At 37.9% G+C, this 23,258-nt stretch overlaps 1 long non-coding RNA gene across 1 annotated transcript in view; it reads left to right on the top strand.

Moving 5' to 3' along the window:
* The window catches only part of LOC114026037, a 48,044-nt gene that overhangs the window by 904 nt on the left and 23,882 nt on the right, over positions 1-23,258 (top strand). Inside the window, exon 2 of the long non-coding RNA XR_003567083.1 lies at positions 15,216-15,273. This is a non-coding gene — a long non-coding RNA (uncharacterized LOC114026037). The remainder of the gene's footprint in view (positions 1-15,215; positions 15,274-23,258) is intronic.

Genomic DNA, 23,258 nt, shown 5'->3' with positions numbered 1-23,258 from the left:
TAAGGGGACTGAATCACTAGCAGTTGATGAAAAAGGGAAGAATGATACAGGACTTTAGCTAGTGGGGATAGTAGTGTTTAGTGAGAGTTGGGGTGACAGGCATGTGTTTGTAGGCAAGAAGGAAGATAGTGATTGAATACAATATAAAGGAGAAGGATGATAAAGAGGAAATCTGTTGGAGAAGGCAGCAAGGGATAGGGGTAAGGTTACATGTGGAATCAAGGGATCATAGAATGTTTTAGCTAAAAGGGACCCTAGAGGGGCAACTTTTAGTAAGATGGACAGTGAACAGTCCTTTTTAGTAGAACCTAGATTTATCAGAGATGTTAAAAGTAGAATAAATACAAATAATGTACTATTAGCTCATTCTCTCCACTTGGCCCTAGAATTCAAGGCCTTAGTGAGTCTAGTTCATTTGCTGCTTATACCACTTCATGATGATACTACCTGATACTTCCTGATAGTAAGTGAAGCAGTGAGATTGAAAAAAAAATTGAGGTCTTTGAAGCAATTCTTCAGAAGCGATACTGTTTATTTCAGTACCTGAGGGATTTGTTTTGCATAGCAAACCCCTCAGTTTTCCCCAATTAGCAACATGGGTTACTTCCTCTTCTCAACCCATTGAGCTTGCTTAGCACTTCTGGCAAGTGTACTTACCCACCTGGGTTCCAGCAAGAGTCTCTATCTCACTATTAGAGAGGGACAGAATCTCTTGCAAGTCCCCTTTTATTCACTCATACAATCTCCACTTTTGTTTGTGCCTTTAGTTCATCTTTCATGGAATTCAATAGCCTTCTAATTTGTCTCCCTTCCTCATGACTGACTACTCATTTGAGTCCATCCTCTGCAGGTGCTCTGTCCAAAGGGAATGCAAATTTTAATCTGTCAGACTAAGACCTGTAAAAACTTTAGCTTGAAAAGGCCAATGTCCCTTACTACATCTTGGGCCATCTCTACTCATCCTGATCTGTATCTGGCCACTGGATCCAGATGGCTCAGAGGAGAAAGTGAGGTTGGTGACTTTGCACAGCCCTCCCTCAATTAAATCCAATTCACTTGCTTGTCATGGCATCACCTCCCTGATGTCATGGACCTCTTTGAGAACAAAGGGCAAACAGTAGCAAGCAGCAATAATCACAACAAATGCTGCCATAAATATTTTGGTGTATATGATGACTTTCTTCTTTACAATGTTTCTTAGTTTGGCATTCAAAATCATATATGATATGACTCCTCCTATGTTACCAGCTTTGTCTCAATATATTCTTCACAAACTCTATGTTCAAGTCAAACTAGTTGTCTCACTGTCCCCTTTTCCCATTCTGTCCTCTCATATCTGCAATTATGAAGATACCAAGGGAAATTACACCAGTGAGGAGAAAAAATTGTAGTTATTGGAAGAGACTGATATGAGTACAGAGAGAATTTGCCAGTCAGCTTAGATTTAAAAAATATAAACAAAAGATAGAAACAAAGTCCACTAAAAGAGGATGAAGATAAGAGCATAGCATGGTCCAGTAAAATGGAGTCAGAAGTGTTAAAGCTCATGAGCTAAGGTTAATAAGGGAAGCTAAGGATAACAAAAGGAAAGGTGGGGTTTTAAAAGTTATTTTAGGAGAAGTAGTATCAAAGAAGGGACAAGATCTCTGTTTATGGAAAAAGAGACAATAACTAATGAGAGAGAATGAACAGCTCCTAAATGCTTGTTTTGCTTGTTTTCTCTGCCAAGGAGAATGATCTTTGCTCTGGAAATGGTAGAACAAAACAGGCTAACAGGGAGTGTGAACCTCAGAGAAGTAAGGAAATAGTAATAGAGTTCAAGTTACCTAGCCCAGATGAACTACACCCTGAATGACTGAAAGAGCAGACAGATGTAATGACTGAACCATTGTTGGTGATAGTTGATTGTGGAAAATGAGAGGGGTGACACAAAATGAAAAGAGGGGTGAAAGCTCCAATTTTTAGGAAAAGGGAAAAGAAAACAGTCTGAAAATTATAGACCAGTGAGCTTGAATTTGATTCTTTGGAAAATTTTTAGAATGGGCCATTAAAATGATAATCGGTATAGCTATAGAAAGGGAAGTGGGAATTACAAAAAAGCTGGAGAGAATGCCAGATGTGGGGGGCGTGGGGGAGAAGAGGGGGCTGGATGCCAGGAACCTCAAGAAGGAAGACAAAGATGAGAAGAAAGAATTGATAGACCCCCTCACCACTGTGAGAGAGTACTGTGAGTAGATGGAGAAATGCATGAAGGCCCCTGAGCTTCTGGAGCTATGTGCCCACCATGTTCTTGCCCACTGCCACATCAAAGAGATCTGTATTAAGTTGCTCTTTGACTTCTTGTATTCGAGAGACCACTGAGTGGCTTACACATACTTTGAAAGTGTGAGATAAATGTCTGCACTCCCCTGCTAAGTGCTCCAGGTTTTGACCCATTGAGGGGCATCTCATCAGCATAATTTTCTGTCACCCTGGATCTCAAACACTGTTGTACCAAATGTCCTCTTATTCCATGTGAGGCCTAGTGACCTTTGGCTTAGGCCTGGAGCCTCTGTGAACCACAGCAGCTCTATTGGAATAAAACCCAGTCATCTGTGAAAAAAAAATAGCTTCATAAAGAACAAGTCATGCCAGACTATCCTTATTTACTTTTTTGGGGAAGGTTACTAGTCTGTTAGAAGAGGGGGAATACAGTAGATTAGGTTTTCCTAGTTTTTCACAAAGTATTTGTTAGAGTATTCTGTGTACAGAAAATGGAGAGATGTAGACTTGGAGAACACTTAGCATAATGTCTGTACATAGTAGGTACATGATAAATGCTTACTGACTGAATACAATTAGATGGAAGCAGAGCTGTATGAGCGGCTGGACTTAGAGAGCAGTCATTAATTATTTGATGTCTTTGAGGCAAAAGTCACCAGTGGATGCCCCAGGGATCTATGTGCTTATTTAGTGTGACTTTAGTAACAGTAGGTGATTTGGTCATCAAATTTGTATGTGACACAAAGCTGTGAGAGGTAGCTAATATACTGGATGACTAAGCCAGGATCTCAAAAGATCTTGAGAGACCAGAATATTGGACTGATTCTAAAAAAAGATGGAAGTTAATAAGAACAATTATAAGATCTTATACTTGGGCTCAAAAAGTCTACTTCACAATTGCAAAATGGAGTTATGGTTAGATAGTAGTTTGTATGAAAAAGATCTGGGGTTTCAGTGGACTATAAATAATATAACATCCAGAAAAGTTAGTGCAGTCTTTACCACATGAAGAAAGTGGTAGCATCCAGGAGTAAGGACATAATGTTCCTTTATGCTGTATTCATCAGACCCTTTCTGAGCATTATGTTTATTTCCGGTCAACATAGTTTAAAAAGGACAGAGTGATAAATGGGAGAGCATTCAAAGGAGTGCAACTAAGATAGTAAAGGGCCTTGATTCTATTTCATTTGAGGATCAACTGATTGAAACAACCAGCATTTGAAAGGTTATCTTGCTGAAGAAGGATTTAGTCTCTTTGTCCCCTGAGCCAAGAACAATGGATCAAAGATGCAAAGGGGCAAATTTAAGTTTGATGTCATGACAATGTTCCTAGTAATAATAATGTCCATCTCATAGGAAGTCTTTTAACAGAGGCTGAGTGATCATTTCTCAGGTATGTTACAGTGGTGATTCATTTCAGGTATAGCTTGCACTAGGTGACTGCTAAGATCTCTTCCAATTTTCAAATTCAATTTCTGATTCTTCAGTCTCTGCTTTTTTTCATATTCTTTACTGTATCCAGTATGGAATTTTTTCACCCACTCCAAATCCATCTACTGTGGTCCTTTTATTTCTCCTAGGTACAATTCAGATAGCTTTACTTTCTTTGACTACCTGCCCCACCCCCACCCCAGCAAGATAGAGGTAATTCCTCCTTCAAATTTGTCACATTGTTTTCTTTGAACTTCTTTGGATTTTTCTTCTGACAAGCATTATATTTATTTATGTATTTGCTTTGTATATATCCCCTACTAGATTATGAGTTCCATGAAGGCAGGTATTATGTCCTGGATTCCCCTTTGTATCTTTAGTGCTTTGCACATAGTCCAATATTTCAAAGATTTATAATTTCTTTGGTGTGAGTAGCCATCTGTAACTCAGTAGATAGTCTTCAAGAGCTCCTGTGGCCAACCAATTCATCACTCTGTGGTCAGTATGGTGATAATTCATTCCAAATCTAACTGGGCCTGTCTCAAGATAAAGGAAATATAGACATGAAGAACACTGTTGGTCTCATATTTGAGTTTTCTACCTTGATAGGATCTGTTTGAGTTTGTGCTCTGCCACAATATCCTTAAGGAATCCAAAGTCATCTCCATGCCATGGTGAGATATTGGAGATGGACTATAGGCCCATCGATCATAGTCCATAGAGTTAGAGCTGGAAGAGATCTTAGAGACAAATGTATGCAGTTCAAAACTCAATTTATAGTGAGCAAACTGAGAGCCAGAGAAAATAAGTGACTTGCCAAAGTTCATGCAGGTAATAAGCATCAGAGATGAGAGATGTCTTTTGCATAGTAGGACCTTAATAAAAGTTTGTTAAATTTAGTAGAATTCTGGTGTGATGTTTAAAAAGCTTGAGAGACATAGTTTAATTTTAATTTAGTAATAAGGCTAGTATGTTTATTAATAAAAAGAGGGCAGTGGCACTGTCGAATGTCAAAGACCCTCGTGATGGTGGGCTCACAGTTTTTATGCCCCTGGAAGAGCAGGTGTTCCTGAGAGTGGTAATCAACTCTGATTGGTTAACAATTAATGAGAAAATGAATATTATAATGAGATGTGGACTCATTCTAATGAGAGTCTTGAGGTATATCACTTAGGTCACTCAAATCTTGGTCAAAGAGACTTATTAATTTCCATATCACCTGTCTGACAAAAGGGAGAATCAACATTTTCCCAGACCGATCTGAGTAAATGCAATGAACAGGAATCTATCCATTAGCCTAAACTTAGAATTTCTTATACTGTTTGATTAGATCTTAGCCTCAGTAGGTTTTTGCCTAAGATTTCCCCACACTGGTTGATTTCTAGTTGAGGAAGCAGAAAAAGGGAAAAACTTTGGGCATGATTCAGTAATTAGTTATTAAATAAAAGAGAGAAATAATAATTTCTCTCACTGGCATGGATGGTACAAGTTAGGTGCTCACAGGTTTTCCCCTAATGTAGAGAACATAGCATTGGTTGGTAGAAGAGAAATCTGGTTTCATTGACAGCTCTTTCTCTAACCATAGATATTTAAAGCATATCTAGCTATACTATATGTGATTAACTAATGTGTGTGTGTGTGTGTGTGTGTGTGTGTGTGTGTGTGTGTGTATAGATAGAATAGACATAATGCACACATATTTTCAAGAAATAAAGCCTTACTTTGGGAGACAGATTAAAATTGAATTTGATGATATCTTTTTCCAGTCACAAAGAATTGTAGATATAAACCTACTCTTGATATGACCCTGCATTTACTTTTTCGTAGAGATCCCAATGGTAACACAGAACCTTTTTGAGTATTTCCTGAAAACTTTATCTTCAGCAAAACATTACATAAGTGGACATCTAGATGGTGCAGTGGATAGAGCACTGAACTTGGAATTAGGAAGACTCATCTCCATGAGTTTAAATCCAGCCTCACACATTTACTAGCTGTGTGACCTGGGGCAAGTCACTTAACCCTGTTTGCCTTAGTTCTTCATCTGTAAAATGAGCTGGAGAAGCAAATGACAAACCACTCCAATATCTCTGCCAAGAAAACCTCAAATGGAGTCATGGAGAGTCTGACGTTTGAAAAATGACTTAACAACAACAATTACATAAGCAGGTCTATGCCATTAAAACAAATGCTCAAGTCACTCTTTGGGGTTAGTCAGTGTAGGTGATACAAATGAAATTTATACAGGACTTCTACTCTCAAGTAGTATACTCTTGCAGCATTTTTGGAACTCCCCTTTGGGAACTGTTTTAATCAACCTATCCATTATGAAAACTAACATGAATGGAATAATCTAAGAACAAGGGAAGATTATACTGTGTGCTACTAATGCTAAGTACAATAGGAATTTAGAAAATACAATCATGAATATGGTCAACTAGTATATGATATATTCAGAATAGATATATTCAAGGTCTCTTAAAAACCCTACTCTCCTTCCAATATACCAGAGCTGCCTTTCTACGTGTGGCAGGGTTTATGAAACTTGTAGGTTTTTTAGTGGTGCCTTAAAAGACGGATAAGATTTGGGCTGAAGGAAGGGAGATCATTTTCAATGAGGAAAACAACAAAAGTAAAAGTACAGAAGTACTATATATCATGACCTTTAGGGTCCATGAATATCAGGAAGGAGAAGGATAGGGAAGAAGCAAGTTTCAAAATTCAAATTAGGAAAAGTTTATATTTGGTAACTATCCTCTTATCTTCCTTTTGGTATTCCTCCTCCTGGCATCCAATGTCATGTTGTCTTAAGGCCTCCACTGTGATACTCCATTCAGGCCTACTCTAATCCCTAGATTTCTCTGTGCTCTATAATTCTCTGTCTTCCCTAAGACAGAGACTTCTAAGGATTTTTTCAGCTATAAAATCTATGATCCGAGGTCATACAAGTAGTAATCTGGAGAATCCTTCTTCCTTCTTACTACAAACCCAGTCCTTTACCTACTAGACCACATTGTCTTATCTTGTAGCAAAGGACTGATTTAACAGAACTTGCACATCTACTCTGTGTTGCCTTTAAAGTAGTAACCTTGGGAGACAGTATACATTTCAGTGATGGCTGCCCTAGTTTACTAGATGTTTGTACCTCTTTTGGGGGAATTATTTTCAGAGTCAGTTTATAAACCACAAAAAGAAACTCATTTCATTACTTTAAAGCCATGCTTCTTTGTGATATCCACAATGGCATTATTCAGATCAACTACTTATTATTCAGCAGACTTAAACCTGAAGGACTTTTGGTTGTTTCACAAAATCAAATGCCCAGATAATGAAAATTTGCCACCACTGAAAGCTTTCCAAAGAGTAACCTCAATTGTAGTATTAGTGACCTAGACAAAGGTCCCTTGCAGGTCTAACATTCTATGATGAAAGCAAAAGGTGAAAAAGAAGAATGGGCCATAGGCTCCTAAAGTATTATTCCAGAATAGGAGTTCCCAATGTGTGTTGTGAGCCATGGTGGCATCATTGGAATAAACAAAAAGTCTCTTGAGATGATGATTTTTGAAGGGACCACTAGTTCTTTAGATGAACATTTATTCAAACATTTTAAAGAAACAGTTGAATTACCTGGACTATGGAGAAGAGTGATGGTTATGAGCAGAAGACAAAGATAAAATGGAGAGAGACACAGAAGTTTGTGGAGGGGCTGGTGAGACAAACTCTCCTGGTCCCTAACACCTTTGCTGTTCTTTACATTTGCATTGGCCACATGAACATCCCTTCCATTTTTCAGGTTGAATTAATTCCAGGGGCCTCCCATGATCTCTTTATTCCTCCCTTTCCATCTCAGTGGTTCGGGTTGAAGATACTTGGAAATATGACTTTCAGGTGGACTACATTTGGGGCTGAACAGGGGCTGGAGGAGTAGACTATTTTCTTCTTGATCTTTAATAATGGAGCTAAAAGCAATATTTGTTTACTGATTGCAAATTCCATTCTTGGGTGTGGTGAGCTACTGGAGGGCCTTTGGGCTCTGCAGCTTTTACTTTTGTCTGTAGCACTTCCTCTCTTGGTTTAAGGGTTAGTCCTTTCTCAGGTAGTCTAGTTTTAGATTCAGCTGGGTGTCTAGATTGCAATGGTCCAATGATGGTGGTGATTGTGGTGGTGGTGGTGGTGATGGTGTGTGTGTGTGTGTGTGTGTGTGTGTGTGTGTGTGTGTGTGTGAAAGAGAGAGAAAGAGAGACAGAGACAGAGACAGAGAGGCAGAGAGATGCATGTAATGGGATATATTGAATAAAGAAAACCAACCAAAACAAAACATTTTTAGGCCCTTACTTTGGGATCATTTAAATTAGTTCTTTTCCCAAGATGGAATGAGAAGAAAACATGTGGGATGTTTAAGGGGAACGATTAAAAGGGAACTGAAGAAAAATTGAAGACATTTCTCAAAGGAGAGTAAACAGGAAATGGGCTTTCTTGATTGATGTGAAGAATAGAAATTATCATTCTATTAAGTCAATAGTTCTAATCCAAGTCTTGTTCTGGGAGGACAGAGGTGATTAGAGCCTTCCAACCCAATCAATGGGAACAAATTCAATCAGTTAAGTTCTTTTGTTTCTATGTCTGTAATATCTCATGTCTAGTTTCTCTTCTCTAATTCTCAAGTAATCAATCTGCTTCAGGCCCTCATCTCTTCCGGATTAGACCATTGTAATAGCTAATTGGTCTTACCTCCAGCCTCTTTATTGTCCAATTCACCCTTCACACTGCTTCCCAAACAGTTTTCCCAATGAACTGCTCAGAGTTGCTTTTCCCAGAAACCCCCAGTGCCTCCATACCTCCTAAAAAAGTATAAACTCAATGCTGTTTTTTTTGTTTGTTTTGTTTTGGAGGGGACATTCGAAAGTTTTCACAATCTGGTTCCTTATAACACACCAGGCCTTATTTTATATTTTCAGTCCCATCACTTATAATACATTACAACAGAATTCTCTATCTTCTATTCTCATTCTGCCCTCTCCCTTCTCCTTGCCTTTGCTCATGTTCTTCTCCTATGTAAAGTCCCATTTCTTCGTTGTACAACCCAGAAGTTACCTCCTCTCTGAAGCCTTTCCTGACTATGACAGGTGAAAAAAATCCCTTTTCACATGACTTAATTTTGTCTGATGCTTTTTTTTTTTTTTTGGCTAGGCAGTGGGGTTAAGTGATTTGCCCAGGGTCACACAGCTAGTGAGTGTTATGTGTTTGAGGCTGGATCTGAACTCAGGTCCTCCTGACTCCAGGGCTGGTGCTCTATACATTGTGCCCCCTAGCTGCCCCATCTGATGCTCTTTTTACATATATCTTATGAACATGGTAAAGTGGAAAGCACTGAAACAAGTTCAAATAAGGGGGAGCACTGAAATAAGTTCAAATCTTAATTTTGTCATTTGCTACTTTTGTGACCTTGGGGCAAGGTGCTTAATTAACCTCCCTGGGCCTCAGTTTGTTCAACTCCAAACAATGAGGAGACTGGACCAAATGAGCTCTAAGTCTCTTCTAGTCCTAGATGTCTGCTTCTTTGTACTTATCCTTCCTTAATCAATCAATAATCACTTATTAAGCACCTACTATAATCTAATCACTTGGTACAAAAACAAAACAATGCCTACACTCAAGTAGTTTTATTCAAATCGTGCAGGCATTTATATGTCTATATGTGTGTATGTACTTTATTACATATATACATATATTCCATGTATAAAATACACACATGTTTGCATGTATGAATACACATAATGCATAGAGAGCATTTTGGCAACTTTGGAGGGGAAGACAGTAATAGCTGGGTGGACCAGGAAAGGTCTCATGCAGAAGATAGCACTTGAGATGAGGTTTTTTTTCTTTTTGGTGAGGCAATTGGGGTTAAGTGACTTACACAGGGTCACACAGCTTGTAAGTGTCAAGCGTCTGAGGCCAGATTTGAAATCAGGTCCTCCTGACTCCAAGACTGGAGCTCTATCCACTGCGCCACCTAGCTGCCCCTCTTTAGATGAGTTTTGAATGAACTGGGGAACCCAAGATATGAAGGTGATAAAGAAGTGCATTCCAGGAATGGGGGACAGCCAGGGCAAAAGCATGGAAACTGGGCAAGGAGCAGAATGGATGAAGAATACCAAGGCCAGGATGACTGGACCATAGAGTATACAGAGGGGAGTAATATGCCATAAACCTGAAAAGGTAGGATGGGGCCAAGTTATGAAGGGCTTTATGTGTCAAATAGATGAATTTATATTTGCTCCTTGAGGCAATTGTGGGCCACTGGAATTTTATTGCTTAAGGGTGTGATATGTCATAGCTACCCTTTAAGAAAATCTCTTTGGTGACTACATGGAGGATGGATTATATTGGAGAGAAGCTTGAGATAAGGAGATAAACTAGGAGGCTGTTGTAGCAGTGCAGATGAAAGGTGATAAAGGCCTAAGCTAGGGTCATAGTTATATGAGTGGAGAGCAGAGGCATGGGAAAAATCTGATAATAGAAGTAATAGGATTGGGCAACTAAGTGAATACACAGAGTGAGTGAGAATGAAGAGCTTAGGATGAAACTGAACATGGATTACTAGAAGGATGATGGTGCTTTAGAAATAGGGAGATCTGTGAGAGGGGAGGGTTTAGGGGGGAAGATGAGTTTTGCTTTAGGCATATTCAGTTTGACATACCTATGGGATATCCAGCTTGAAATGTGTAATGGGCAGTTTGTTATGCAGGAGTAGTACTCAGGTAAGAGAGTAGGACTGAATATGAAGATTTAGGAATCATATTCATTGAGATAATAATAGAACCCATGTGGGCTTATAACATTACCAAGTGAGAGAATATAGTGTAATGAAGCCCCGATTCAGGGACTTGGGGATCATTCACTTGTAGGAGACTGAGAAAGAATAGAAGTAGAAGGTAAACTGCAAAGAGGTAACAGGAAAACCAAGAGAGAGCAGTGTTAAGAAGAGAGAAGAGATTGATTAGCAGTGTCAAATCCTGCAGAGAAGTAAAGAAGGATGAAAAGTAAGAAAAGGCCAATAGATCCAGTAATTAAGAGATCATTGGTAATATTGGAGAGAGTACCTAGAGTTCTGTAATAAGGCCAGAAGCCAGAATAAAGGTCTAGAAGAGAAAAAGGAAGCAGCTCCCTTTTCAAGGAGTATAGGTGAAAAAGGGTGAAGATATATGGAATGATACCTACTAAAGATGATAGGGTTCTATAAGTGTTTTTTGAAGATGAAAGAGACATGGGTATGTTTTTAGGCATCAGGGAAGAAGCCGATAGATAGACAGAGAAAGAGTAAAGAGAAGAAAAAATGGAGATGACAAGGGGAGCAATCTGCTGGAGAAAACAGGAGGGGATGGGATTAAGGATTATTGTAGAGTGATTGGCCATGGTGAGAACGATCAGCTCTTTTCATCAGAGACTGGAATAAAGGGGCATAGTGGGAGATGATGTCAAGGGTTTGTGAGATGAAGAGGAGAAAAAATAGAGCTCACAGAAAATAGCCTCAATTTTTAAGGAAGTAAAATATGAAGAAAGGCCCTCAATTTAAAGGTCATGGGGAAAAGATTCTATGAGAGACTTGAGGGAAAATATTTGGAATGAATGAATGAATGAATGAGAAGATCATTTATTAAGAGTTCCCCTTGTGCCTGGCACTGTGCTAAACAATGGGGATATAAATACAAGAAGTTCCTGCCCTTAAAGCTTACACTTTATTTTTTTATTTAATATTTTATTTTCCCCCAGTTAAATGTAAAAACAAATTTTAACATTTGCTTTTAAAACTTTATGTTTAAAATTCTGTTCCTTTCTCCCTCCCCATCCCTCTTCATTGAGAAGGCAAGCAATTCGATATAGGATATACATGTGTAGTGGTGCAAAACCATATTAGTCATGTTGTGAAAGAAAATGTAGACCAAAAAAAAAAAAAACCTCAAGAAAAATAGGAAGTTTTTTTTCTTCAGTGAATTTTGGTTCCTCTTTTTCCATTTGGCCAGTTCTACTTTTTAAGGCATTCTTCTCCTCATTGAATGTTTGTATCTTTTTTTTTTTTTTTTTACCATTTGGCCTAGTCTGTTTTTAAAGTTATTTTCTTCAGCATTTTTTTTGTCTTCTTGACCAAATTGTTGACTAATTTTTCATGATTTTCTTGCATCACTCATTTCTCTCCCTAAATTTTTCCCTGCCTCTCTTACTTGATTTTAAAATTCCTTTTTGAGCTCTTTCATGGCCTGAGACCAATTCATATTTTTCCTCAGAGACTTTGGATGCAGGAATTTTGACTTTGTTATCTTCTTCTGAGTGTATGTTTTGATCTTCCATGTCACCATGGTGACTTTCTGTGGTCAGAATGTTTTTCTGTTGTTTGCTCATTTTCCCAGCCTTTTTCTTGACTTTTAACTCTTTGACCAAGAAAAGCTCTGTTTCCAGGGTGGGGGGTGCACTGTCTCAAGCTTCAGGGGTTCTGTGCAGCTGTTTTCAGAGATACTTCTAGGGACCTGTAAGTTTTCAGTTTTTCCAAAGTGGTATGGTCTTAGAAGAGGTGTGTTTACTACTCTCTTGGCCTGTGCTCTGGTTGGTGAGCAATCACAAGCACTCTTTTCTGCCCTGAAAACATGACGAGGGTTCCCGCTCCACTGCAGCTACAAGCTCTCCTGTGCCTCCTCACCTGTGACTGACACCCTGGACTGTGATCTGGATCTGAATACAGGCAAAGCAAAACAGTCCTGCCTCAGTGCTAGCACAGAGACCCCTGTAATCTTCTGATTAGTTTTTTCACCCTCTTACCTTCTGTGGGCTGAGAGCTCTGGAAGCAGCTGCTGCTGCTGCTGATTTAGTAGCTCTCAAGGACTGCTCCTGGTTTGCTGAGGCTGGGCCTGTGCTGGACTCTGCTCCACTCTCACTCAGATGCAACATACCTTTCTTGCTAACCTTCTAAATTGTCTTTGGCTGGAAAATTATTTCACCCCATCCTTTTGTGGGTTGTCCTGTTCCGGGAATTTTTTTATGACATTATTTAAAGTTATTTAGAGGGGACTGGGGAGAGCTCAGGTGAGTCACTGCCTTTTCTTTGCCATCTTGGCTCTGTCTCAAGCTTACATTTTAAATACAGAAGCCAATAAATGTATAGGGGAGTCCTGGCTAGGGACTGCTTATTGTTTGAGGAGTAAAAGGGATTGTGAGTAGACTCGTAGGGAAATTGATTGACATAGAAATGGGAATATTGATTTGACGACTGTTTCCACATTAAGCAGTGACGATTGAGGGGAGTGTGAAAGGCAGGGTACAGCTGCTATTGTGAGTGATATAGAGAAGTAATATGGAAGGTATAGAAATATAATCTTGCTTCAGGGGACATTAGTTGTGATTAGACAACACAAATTTGTAGAAACCAGTTGGTATGGCTGTGTGGTTTCCTCAAGCTCTGTTTAGCAGAACATGAATAGGATTAAAAAAGGTAGATGGTAGGAGCAATCCAGGGTTACAGTCTAGCAAGATGTCAATGGAGATAGTGCAAAGTGGCCAAGGATTCAAGAGCAGAGATTAGAGCAGAATTGAAGTGGTTCACCAAAGGGTTGAGATTGGGAAGGAAACAGAATATAGCCAGAGTAAGTATGGTGATACGGAAAAGTAATAAAGGGGGAAAGGAATTGGACCTCGTGATGAGAAGAGCAAGTTTAAGAGGAGAAAGCATGGGGAGATGGAGAATGGAAGAATATTATGATCAGAAAGTAATTTCAGAATTCTTAATCATGGAAGCAAACAATTGTGGATTATAGCAAGACCAATGCTATGACTATCCTTGTGTAAAGATGAGGTAGAGGAATATGTCATGAGACCTGAGTATATTGAGGAACTGGTTTAGAGTGTTTGAGGCAACATCAACATGTGTATTGAAGTCTTCTAGTATAATTGTAGGAGTTAGAGTGAAGAAACTAAGAGGCAGGCACTGAATTCTTTGACAAAGGAGGGACAGTAACCTTCCTCTATTTAGATCATAAACTCTTTGAGAATAAGGTCTGTATTATATTGATCTTTATAGCCCCAGCATCTACTATAGTGCTTTGCATGCATTAGCTATATATGTGATAAACAATTTAATTTAACTGAGCTCTCCAGTAATGGTGCTTTGCATAAAAAGTTTTTAAATTTGTTAATGGATAGAGATGAATAAATCTTAATCATGGTTTGGGATACCCAGAGTCAGCTTTTGTTATGTATTCATAAAGTAATGGCTGACTCTTTCTCAAGTATGAAAATTGAAATTTTGAATGAAAAAAAATCTAAGTAGTGATACAAAAACACTTTGGTGGAGTGGAAAGGACAAGAACTTACACAGAAAATGAGAAGACCGAGTTGAGGTTTAGATAACATATACATCTAGTGTTAGGTTCATAAACCTATTTCCTAGCACTAATGATAAATGACAGCATTACATTCTGAAACTTGCAATGAGGTTTGCCCCCTCCCCCAATATCAAAGATGTGACTCAGATTCAAACACCTCACATTTATTCATACAGTTTCTTTTCAAAGTGTTTTCACATAACCCGCCACTTGTGTGAAATGTTCTATAATTATTATATTGTTGTTAAGGTTTTTTTTCTTACAACAATAAGAAACTTAATGGGAATTCTAACCATCCACATGCTTTGACTTCAGGGTTTCTTAATTTCTTCTTAGTCAGACTTTCATAGTTCTTGGTGCATTCTTGGAGTCAGAGACTCAGGTTGCATTTCTCCTTTGTCACCTACTGTGTCCCTTAAACTCCCAGCATCCTAGAAAGCTCTCCAAGACTACAAGTTATAGATGAGTGGCTGAATTTGCCTTAGAGAAGGGAGTTCCATTGTCATCAAATGTTTCCTCAGTTATAAAATCATCTGGACTAAAAACAGAAAAGCTAGACTCCAAGGCCCCTCAAGCTGTCCAGCAAACACCACAGTATACTTTATTTGGTGAAATAAAAAATAAATCTTCCAAAGACTTGGATTCTGCCCCTAGCTTTCCTACTGGCATGCTACATGACTTTGTATAAATCATGTAATATCTCCAAGTCTCAGTGTATTCATTAATAAAATGAAAAGGATTGAGTACATTTTAAAAATTGCATTTTGATTAAAGAAATATCCTGTCTAAACCAAAATATTTATAGTAAAAGTTTTTGTAATATTAAAGAGATGGGAGGAAAAGTAGATTCCCATCAGTTGGGGTATAATGCCCACCCACTAGTGTATCCGTCAATGTAATAGGATATTTCTGTGTGTATGAAAAAAAGTAAATAAGCGGAATAAAGAAAAATGAGGGAAATTTTAGATGATCTAAGTTAAAATGAAATAAGTACAACAAGGAGATAAATATACAGAATAACTATAATAACAATAAAAGTAAAAGGAGCAATAACCATAAAATAATAGAAATTAAATTTCATGAAATTATAATGATCAAGCTTGGGGCCAAAGAATAGATATAATAATCAACTCTCTTTTTTCTTTTCAGGGTGGAGGATTATGGATGTGGAACACTGCATATCACATTTGACGTGGTTAATATTTTGGTTAGTTTTGTTGAATTTCCTCCCTGCATTGGTCTCTCTTTCTCACTCTCTCTTTTTTCCCTCCTTTACCTTCCTTCCTTCCTTCTTTGTTTGTTTGTTTCTTTCTTTCTTTGTTTTCCTTGTTCTAATGGATGGCTCTCTTGAAATGGGAAGGAGAAGAAACATATTGGAGAATGTAGATATTGTAAAAACAAAAGCTATCAACAAACTTTTTTTTCAAAAAGATTGTATCTAGAAAGCTCTTGGAGCACTTTATAAGCAGTTCTATACAATATGAATTAACAATGGTACTCTGTATTAAATGGTACTCTGGATTAAACTATATAATTTAAAATTGGATAACTCTCTAAGGCTGACTACTTCAGAGGATAATTGGGTACTCTGCTAATGGAAAAACTAATACTTTGCAGTAGGAGTTAAAAAAAATACCCTCTTAGAAATGAGGAACAATTCCAATTTTCCATTTTCTTGGTCTTCTATTCCTGAAAACTCTGCCTAGCTGGCTTTGTGGAATAATAATAGCAACATTTATATAGCACTTTAAGATTCACAAAGTGCTTTACATATATTATCTTATTTGATCCTCACAACATCTCCTACTGGAGATAGGTATTTCCATTATCCCCATATTACAGATGAGGAATCTGTATAATACTTATACCAGTCTTTCATCAGTTTATTATTTCCAAAGCATTTAAAACATCTGTTTGCACTGGGGATAGGTTACTGGATACAACCAGAGGTAATGTGTTGCAATGAGAAGAACCCTAGTATTGGAGCTTGGATGACTTGGGTTTAATTTTCCATTCTGCCACATGTATAAGTTATGCACTTTTGAAGAGGCAAGCCTCTTCAGTTTTCTCATCTAGAAAATGAAATGGTTGAATAAGAAGATTTCTAAGGTCCCTTCCAACCTGACATCTATAAAATGACCATATTCAATTAGCCTGTGTCCTAAAACTCAAAATGGTTGTTTGTTCCTTTGATACAAAGTTTTTAGAGATAAACGTCAGGAATATTTTATCATACCTGAGAGATAATAATATAGCAACAATATCATGCAGCATAAAGGGGAATGGAAGTAAACACTGTGAAAAGAAGTAGTGTGCAGAAGAAAAGCCATTGAAGCAAGATATGCCTCCATATGAAAGGTAGTTGGTTAGAGAGTTGGCCTTAGAATCAGCAAGACCTGAATTCAAATCCTACTGGTATCTGTATGACCCTGGCCAACTTATGTCACTTCTCAGTACCACAAGCAACTCTCTAAGATGAAAAGTTGAAGAACAAGTACATATCTGCACTATTTGGGAATTTCCTTACTGGAAATTCACTATACTAATGAAATCTTAGGTCTGGTAAAATAATGTTTCCATAAATTTGCATCTAGAAATGCCATCTATTACTATTCTGCTGTCCATGGTGGGGGGCAGGGGAGATGAATTAGATTGGAGAGGATCAAAGTAAGCAAATTAATAATAGACTCATAAGCTCATGTATTTAAAGCTCACAGGGCTTTAGAGATCATCTTCTCCAACTCCATCTCATAGCTTGAGAAATAAGGTGCAGAGAGGTTAAGACATTTGCCCAACGTCACAATAACCTCAATAGGACTGGGCATTGGAACCTAGTTCCTCTGACTCCAATTTCACCGTTCTGAGGATTCCTAAGAGACACATGTAACTCAAAATTGCAGTCAAAATTACACAGTTTTTAATTTGTTGCATTGAATGGCTGTAAAGGACCTCACTTCTAATCTTTGACTTGATTAGAGTTAGTCCCAGAGGTCAGGGTTGGACTCATATAAATAAATTCCTTATTATTTGCACACTTTTAGATGAAAGCAGAGACAGAGAAAATAAAAAAAAAAATCACTCTGATTTTTGAATGTGTCTTAGAATGGAATAAGGGTAATTACTTCCATCAAAATAAACAAATTCAATTAAAACAAATAATGAAGTCATACAATGAAATCTTGGTTCAATTTCCCCATTCTGCAAACCCTAAGGAAGTGGACTGCTCTCTTTCTCAGCAAAGTTTTGTGTTCTTTCAAGACTTCCCTGAAGCACAAGCCTTGCCTGAGCAAAAGGATTTTAGAAGATTTTATCTGTGTAGAAAGTAAATAGAGGGAGTTGAGTCAACAAAGTTTTCACTATCTCGCAAGCTGTGAATCCCCTAGAGAGTAACAAAATATATACTCACATAATAAGGGGCTGACAGTTAATAAACTTGAAAGCAAGATTTGTGACAGATAAGTTTCAATTGAGATGGACTGGTTTAATTGGGTACCCTTGTTGTTGTCATCTGTAGAAATTCTTGACTCATCCCCCATCTCAATTTTTTACTGTCCCATTGCCCGATCACCCACTATATGTGATCCTTAAGTATCCTGCTTTTCCCTCACTCCTAACCTTGCTGTTGTGACTTTGGAGATGAGAGATTTTATTCAAATTCACCTGGACTTTAATAGCTAGGAGTCTTTGACCTCTGTGAATGGAAAGGTCCAAGAACTGCTTGGTTACCTATAGTTATGCCTCATAACCTAGGGAGGGAAATTACATCTATATAGAGGTGTAGTGCCATGGGAAGTCCCACCTGATGAAAATTCAATTTGTGTAGACTTCAACTATGTGTAGACCATGCTGCATGTAGACAGATGCTTCTGGAAAATTACTTGGTCATTTAAGTAGGGGACCATAGTAAAGAATAAGAATATTGAAGATACAGTTTCTACCATGTGGAGATTTACAAGATTTAGTTGAAGAGTTGTGCACATATTAACAAAGCACAGTGCCCATGAATAAGAGCGGCAGGGAAGGAAGGGATTAAGCATTTATATACATTTATTCTGTGGCAGGCACTGAACTTTATAAGCACTAAGCACTTTATAAATATTATCTCTTTTGATCCTCAAAACAACCCTATGAGGTATGTGTTATTTTAAACCCTATTTTAAATCTGTTGAGGAAAGTGAGGTAAACAGAGGTTAAGTGACATGCCCAGGGTCACACAGTTATTAATTATCTGAAGCTCATTTTGAACTTATATCTTTCTGATTCCAGGGTCACCATGTGCCATCTGTGTGTGTATATCAGTACACACATATGTACATATAGATATAGATACATATAGACGGAGAGAGATAGACTTATTTCTGTATCTCAGTAAGATACAGAAACAATAAGATAGTCAGTCTGGAAGGAGTCCCTAAGTTTGGTTCTTATCCCTTATACTCTAACACTTATAGCATTAGGTTACAAGGGAGGAATAGAAGTTGCTCTGGGAAGGAAATACATCACCTTTCAGTCCCCTTCAGATAAGTAAAGATGTGAACAAAGGCAGATTGGGTTAATGGGGAAAGAGTTTCAAAGAATGGTAAGTTTTGTAAGGTGTTCTGGAAAAGGTAAGGGGAAACTGGGATAGATAGCGAGGCAGTCAGTGTTTTTCAGTGTGAAGAGAATAGCACATGCAATGACATAGGGTTGGGAGTAAGGAGGAGAATGGGGGGGTAGGGGAAGGACATGGCAAATGGAAACATCTATTCCTTGACTTCCATTGAACCACAAGACTAAGAAAAGTCTTTGAGAAAGATGAGATTCAACCTCCCTGCTTTATGTCAAAAGTACACTTCTTTCTTACATTCCAGACAGATGAGACTCAATCCTGTTTTCAAAGGCTCTCAGAGAAGGACCAGGTCCTAACTTCCTGTTGTGCTGTTGCCAGTGAACTGAGCCTGGAGGGGTCTTTCATGTCCTTCACCCTTCTCCTTGTCAATCAGAGGCTAACTGAAGGATCATGCTACCATTGTTCTTTTGGCTCAGCTGGCAGATTATAGCAGAACCCACCTTTTTATCCTGCTAACTGCCTTGAAATAGTTCTGAATAAACCATTAAAAAAATTAAAAAGGCCATTGCATGTGCTAGATGTGAATTTTTCATATATATCACTCACTTTAGGAATGTTAATTCAATTCAATTGAATAAGTATATTTTCTAAGGAATCTATGCTATCTAGGCCCATGACAGATATAAGTATTCACCCATATTTCTTCCCTCCTTGGTGTATCCCACTGTACATCATGAATGTGCTATGATTTGACTGAAATAGATATCTTCTTACCTCTAATTATGCCAAAATAAAAGATATTTAGGAATTTCTACATTGGAAAGAAAAAGATTGCCATACACACATACATACATACATACATACATACATACATATTATATTTAATGCTTGTTCACTCATTTTCAGTTGAGTCTGACTCTTCTTGTCTCTTTTTGGGGTTTTCTTGGCAAAGATACTAGAGCAGTCATTTGACATTTCCTTCTCTGGCCCATTTTACAGATGATGAAACTAAGGTAAACAGGGTTAAGTGACTTGCCCAAGGTCACACAGCTAGTAAAGTGTCTGAGGTCAAATTAGAACTCAGTCTTCTTGACTTTAGGCTCAGTGTTCTATTCACTGTGTCACCTAGCTGCCCCTAATACACACATACACACACACACACACACACACACACACACACACACACACACACACACATATCTTGAACTAGATTGTTTGGGAAGGTAATTTATTACATTGCAAAATTCTTCAGTAATAATTTCTTTGCCTTTTTATCCAGGTCTGCTTAGCTGACTGAGGAGGAATTAGCTACTAATTTGTTAAATATTCTAGTTGTTTACATTCTTTTAATATTTTATTAAAATAAAGCATGCTAGTTCAAAGGAAGAGGGACTGAATTTACAATGCCTTTTAACATTTAAAAAATCTGTTTCCTATTTTGTTGATTGGGAGAGTGCCATGAGTAAGAAATGTGTTTTGTTGAAAAGAATCTTCATATTTTTCAGCTAGATAACAAAAGAAACTGAGAGTAAGATTTTTTTTTTTAGTATTACTAACTTTTTGACAATATTTAGGCAATTTAAAGGACAGATAGATGTTTTGGAAGGAGTCATATACCAATTGTAATAGTCAGTCCATTCATTGTAGATAAATATTTGTGTTCCTGGGAATTATTTAATTTTTATAGAAATGTATTGAATAGAAAAGGCAACTTCTTTTGAGTCATTAGTTTTCATTGTCTATTTTTCCTCCTAGAAGTTTCTATGTGCCAAGAGAGCAACAAGTCCCCAGACAGACATACCATATAATGATCCTTATCATAGCCAGACAAAAGAAAAGCCCTTTACTTCACAAGACAACTGCATAACTTTCCTCACAGGAAGTTGTTGAACAAATACTGTAATGATTATTAAACTGATTGGGTCAATCTCTTATATCAATTTAACAAGAACCATTCCAAAATGTCTAGCCCATTCTGCATTCCACGTGGTTAACAAAGGCATCTGCAAATTGGAATATATTCGGGGAATTTATGGTTACTTTTCCTTACTGCTTTAATAAACAATATATTCCCTTCTGTTCCCTAATGTAAAGGGGTCGCACCAATTCACAATACTTTGCACCAATGAAATTATCCCCAATCCTGCGATTTAATCAATTCATTCCTTTCCAAGTTGTACTATAGACTCTCTCTATCATGTCCCAGAAATCTCTTCATCCTTGAAGCTTTGAAATTAGCTGTGGATTCATAAAATGGATATACCATTTACCCTTGGGCTCTCCCTCTGATTGGATGACTCTTTCCAAGAATGCATCCATTTGAGGAGGGCTTCAAGAGAGTCATGTCTTCATTCCTTTCCAGGCTGACCTCTAAACTTTCTCTATCATGCTCTTTAAGCTAGGTAACTTTATCTAGTTTCCCTTCTCCCTTTAACACTCCTTTTTTTATGTCATCTTTCTTCATTAGCAATAACTCCTTGAAGGCAGGGACTATCTTTCTACTTGTATTTGATTCTCAGTGCTTAGCATAGTGCCTGGCACATAGTAAGCACTAAATAAATACTTGTTGACTGACTGGCTGACTCATATTCAATGAATGGATAGACAAGTACTCAGTACCTGTACTCTTCAAAGGAAGGTCTCAGTTATCTCAGAGAATTGTTATGCTGCCCATAGGGTGATGAAAGTCATTCCCATCTATTCAATAAATCCATGGAAATGTAAGATAATCATTTCATGGAAATGTTTGGATTTCTTTATTTCTTTATTTCTTTATTGTTTTTTGGCTAGGCATTGAGGTTAAGTGACTTGCCCAGAGTCACACAGCTAGTAAGTGTTATGTGTCTGAGGCCAGATTTGAACTCAGGTCCTCCTGAATCCAGGGCTGGTGCTCTATCCACTGCACCACCTAGCTGCCCCATATTTGGGCCTCTTTAGGAGGAACAATCAATTTTTCATTCATAATCCAGGTCTCAAACAATGGTTTCAGCCTTATTTAGACATTCAGGCTTGTTCCCAGCCATATTTTTCTCTCACTTCAAATGTCACCTCTTCCTTGAATCTTACCTTGAGGTTTCCTCCCCGTTCTGTAATGCCCCTCCCCATTGGGAAATTATCTGATCATGTAACATTGATTCAATGTAGTTTATTTGTGTCTTATCCTCTATTGGACTATAACTTCCTTGAGGAAAGTTGGGATTTGATTTATTTAAATTTTGTATCTCTGCCAGTGCCTAACAAAGTGCTTTGAATACAATAGGTACCTAATTTTATGTGTGTGTGTGAATGAAAGGGGGTAGTTCAAGACCACTCAAGAAACTAAAAGGGCAGTGTGGAGAAATTTATAATAACTTTGATGTGTCAAGGCCTAAGTCCAGACTAGTCAACTAATGCAAATAAAAAAAAACACACACAGTTAGATACTGTAGGTTCAGATGCAGGCTGAGTCCAAAGACCACAATATTGGAGATCAGGAAGCTATTAGGAGGAACTCAGGTGTGGAATCTGAGGAACAATAAAATCTTATGATCTATGATCACAAGATTATAGATTTAGATAAGTGGAAGGGACCCAGACAATATGGACAATCAGGATCTGGTGAATAGCAGCAAGGGATCTGAGTAGCAAGTACAGTGCATTAGATATAAAAATGGAATTTGCTCTGAAACCACCCTTCTGAGGCAAGGGCTTCTCATATAATTTTTGCCAAGGTGTTAAGACTGACTACTTAAAAACTGTTTTATTTGATTTTTAAAGCATTTTACAACCTGGTCCCTTCTTACTTTTCAATTCTTTTTCCATTCTACTGCCCTCTACATACTCTACTGCCCAGTGACAATGGCCTTTCTGTTCCTTGCACTCCACCTACCTACACTGTGTCTTTTCCACTAGTCTTTCCCCATGCCTGAAGTGCTTTCTTTTCTCATCTCTGCTTCCTGGCTTCCCTGGATTTCTTTAAGATTCATCTCAAATCTCACAATCTACAAGAAATCTTTACCCTATACCCTCTGAAGTCACCTTATATTTAGTCTGTATATATCCTGAATGTTTTTTTAAACGGTTGTTGTCTTCTCCATTACAACATGAACTCCTTGAGGTCAGGGACCCCGTTTTTGCCTTTCTTTTCATTTAACAAAGTCTTACTCACTGATTGAGTCAATGTCCATAAGTGAAAGAGGACTCTCAAAATGCAGCTGGAAGTAATTGACAGGTCAGAGGTTCTGGCAATATACACTTGGAAGTTAGCTGGGAGAAAAAAAAAATGTCATACTAAAAGGTATTAGAGTCCAGAAAGTGAGGTAGCAACTGAGGAACAATATCTTTAGGAGGCAGAATCAGAATTAATTTAGAACCAGAAGGAACCTTAGGAATCAGAGGGCATATGATTTTAGAGTTGGAAAAGACCTTAGAAATCATCTAATCAGAACCCTTTCCTTTTTTTAAGGCAATTGGGGTTAAGTGACTTGCCCAGGGTCACACAGCTAGTAAGTGTCAAGTGTTTGGTCTGAGGCCAGATTTGAACTCAGGTCCTTCTGACTTCAGGGTCGGTGTTCTATCCACTGCGCCACCTAGCTGCCCCCAGAACCTTTTGCTTTCCAAATGAGGAAACTGAGATGCAAAGGAGATAAATAACTTGCCCAACA

This window comes from Vombatus ursinus, unplaced genomic scaffold, assembly GCF_900497805.2.
Source record: "Vombatus ursinus unplaced genomic scaffold, bare-nosed wombat genome assembly UNPS02014832.1, whole genome shotgun sequence".
NCBI lineage: Eukaryota > Metazoa > Chordata > Mammalia > Diprotodontia > Vombatidae > Vombatus > Vombatus ursinus.
Note: the sequence above shows the minus strand (reverse complement) of the source record. Positions and strands in the feature narration are given on the sequence as shown.